Source organism: Chiloscyllium plagiosum, unplaced genomic scaffold (genome assembly GCF_037043375.1).
Source record: "Chiloscyllium plagiosum isolate Xiang-an unplaced genomic scaffold, Cpla_swu_hap1 HiC_scaffold_41, whole genome shotgun sequence".
NCBI classification, from domain to species: Eukaryota; Metazoa; Chordata; class Chondrichthyes; order Orectolobiformes; family Hemiscylliidae; genus Chiloscyllium; species Chiloscyllium plagiosum.
In genome coordinates this window covers 19,821,046-19,824,231 of record NW_028270179.1, presented here as the reverse complement: position 1 = coordinate 19,824,231, position 3,186 = coordinate 19,821,046, and the positions used below count along the sequence as shown (strand labels likewise).

General features: G+C 41.1%; 1 non-coding gene across 1 annotated transcript; it reads right to left on the bottom strand.

Annotated features, from left to right (window-relative positions):
• Positions 1-2,782: 2,782 nt before the first annotated feature.
• On the bottom strand, positions 2,783-2,864 carry trnal-uaa (transfer RNA leucine (anticodon UAA)). Its single transcript has one exon. It is a non-coding gene; the product is annotated as a tRNA-Leu (tRNA).
• Between the last annotated feature and the right edge of the window lie 322 nt (positions 2,865-3,186).

The window sequence follows — 3,186 nt, the reverse complement described above, 5'->3', positions numbered from 1 at the left end:
ATTTGGTCTCGGACTGAAATTATTAAATGGAGTGAGCTTTTGTTTCTCACAATACCCACAGAACATCGTCCTGAACTGCAACTGTGAACAATCGCATTATTGGCACATGTCAAGACTACGATTTCAACCAACTTTGCCTCCAGCCATTTCCATCATTGTCTCCAATTCCAATCCTCCTAAACTCATTGCAACGTCAAAACCCATTGTTAACTTTGTTAAATCCACACTCTGCTTGTCCAAACGTTTCCCAGGTAAAGTCCAAAGATATACGCTTCCATCAAATTCCATGGTTGTCACTCACTCATTAGCACATATCAAGTCCTGTCACCATATGACTCCTGTGTTCACGTCGATCATGAGGTGGCATCCAGGTGAGGTCTCGAATTTAAAATTCTCATCACTGCGTTCTACTCCCTCAATAATCATAAAATCCGCTCACCACCAGGGTCCAGCTCTTTTCATAAATTGTTGTTAATTTCCCATTTTCAAATCGATATCCTTTTCTTCCATCTCCCTTCTCAGTGTCTCACCGTCTGTATTCATTGTGCCATTTTTTTTCTGATTCTCTCTCATACACGCTTTTCCTATTGATCACAGACTCACTTCATACGACGGGTCTGTCGTCTGCCATTCAGCTCATCAAGTACTTGACATATATATTGAAATTTGCATCCCTCCATTTCCATTCCCATTTTATTGGACACCAAAAAATCTATGATTTCTTCCTTTCCATCTCAAGGATTGAATTTTGGAAGAGATTGTGTCATATTCAATTTCAGCGAGGAAGCTTCAGATCAGGACAGCTCTCTTCATGATAACATGCTGAATCTTTCACCTCCGCATCTTCGTTTGTTATTTGATACTTGTTTATTCCCTGCACCCAAACTTTAAGAAAACATCATCAATATCAGTCTCATCATTCGATAGGGAAATGTTCCACAAGATACTCAACAACGAGAGGATATTTCCTCATAGAATTGGTTGGGTAGTTTGGTTTTGTACACGTGCAAATATAGAAGAATGGGTGTCACCTTTAATGAAGTTTCCAAGATTCTTAGCTGAAATGACAGGGTACGTGTGGAGAGTGTGTGGGACAGGCTGGTACCGTAGGGCATAGCCTTACTAGAAGGTGGTATGTATTTCAGGCAGAGATAAGGAGAAATAGTTTTTCTCATAAGCTCGTGATTCTGTAGAATTCTTCACTGCAGAGGGCTGCTGCGATTGAGTCATCAAGTGTATTCAAAGGTGGGATAGACAGACTTTTAATCAGGAACCGAATCGAGGGTTTTTGGAATAGGGCAAGAAAGTGATTTTGTGGGAGATTGGATTCAAACACAATCTCACTGAACGGTGGAACAGTCTAGACAGAATGAGTGACGTTATTCTGCTCCTCCAGCTTATGATTCTAAGAAGCCGATTTTGGTGAAAGTCAGGGGAAATAATAGATTTTGGGCACAATGCAGCCTTAATACAGATCATGTTCTTCTCAACACGAGCTGAGGTATTAGAATCTGAATCGTCACGATCATGAATTTCCTCCACTGATTTTCCTTACGTCTCCATTAACTCCTGGTTGCTCCAGGAATTGCTGTGTATTAACCTCCTATGCAGTCTAACCAGGCTTCTCGTTGAAAGGAAATTCGGATTTTCTCGAAGATGTTTTGCCTTGCACTCATCAGGCCATTTCGCACGAATATGAACTGAGTTGGGAAAATCACGTTTATTCTGCATGACAGCCGATCAGGGATTAGTTAGTTCATGGTCACTGATTAGTCTGGGTGCGCCTGTCGAAAATAAAACTATTGATGCGAAATGACACTAAAGTATCAAGTTTGATTACGTTTAAACTATGAGCTGTGATCCTCATTTGTCAGTACATGCCTGTGGGGAACGCAACCAAGGATGCAGATTGAGATTTATATATCAGGCTTAATGCATTTAAACTGGACAATGTGAATCTGACAAGTCAGGGTCTTCCTGTTGACAATACATGTATTGATCCAGATTGTCAGTTAGCTGCCAGGCTTTTGATGAACTTTAAATTCGTCTGTGAGAATCTGATCTGGAGGGGTGTTCCCTTCAGAAATGCACCCATTGAAGTTATCTGAGAATCAACTGCAAGGATTCGTGAAATTTAAACTGTGCAATAGAAAGCTGGTTTATCTGAGAAAAAGACCATCAATTAGCATTCGCTTAGTTTGTTGATGTGGGTCAGGTGACGGAAACTTGGATCTATACCTGTCAATTCTCCCAGAGGCGCTGAGGTGAGTTAAACCATTTGTTAAGCACATTTATCTTCACTACATATGATATTTCCTTTTGAATCCCGAACTGTTTTCGGCGCTATTTCCCATTTAAGAGCCTGTTGCTCAGAGTCAGTGTCGTTATTTCACTAAAATGTCTATTCAACAGCACCCCTTTCTCTCAATTTTCATAAAAATAGACATCAGGGAACGTTGTGATTAACGTAGAAACTTCACAACAAAATTCAGCAAAGTGTGCGGAAATATAATTTACCTCTCTTTAACTCATTCCTGAGCTCTCTGTGTCTTTACAGAGTCAGTGCACTGTGAAGCCAATATGTTAGAATTTCCAGAGCTGAGGAATATCTACATAAGAATATGGCAAATATTTGTAGATGCACACTGAGTATTTAAAGTATTGTTTTTATTCGAAAGTGACTCCGGAGCCTCATAGAATCCGATTGCTAAAACAAGGCATTCAACCCATCATATGCACACCAAATTTCTGCAGGGTATCATACCGTGCAGAAAAATCAAGCTGGTAGCAGTGGGATTCGAACCCACGTCTCTGAAAAGACTGAAACTTAAATCCAGCGCCTTAAACCGCTCGGCCATGCTACCACTGTAGCCACGCAGCAGCATATTTGGTTTTGTGAATGCTGACTGCCCCGAGCTGCTTGAAGATCATTGGCTAGTACTTCATGTATAAAAGCACGTATACTCTTCAGACAGATCGCTGGTTTTCTGGTACTGAAGCTGCCACTGTCACGACATTGTTCTGAACAATAATCGATTTTCTGCATTACATTCTGACCCCATGCGTTCGATTTGTCTTGATTCTGCTCCGAACACTTTCACCCTCAGACACATTTTAACAGCCAGTTGAGCCCGCAGGAGACTCCAGGTCCACAGAAGTGGGGAGAGTAACACAGATCCAGAAATG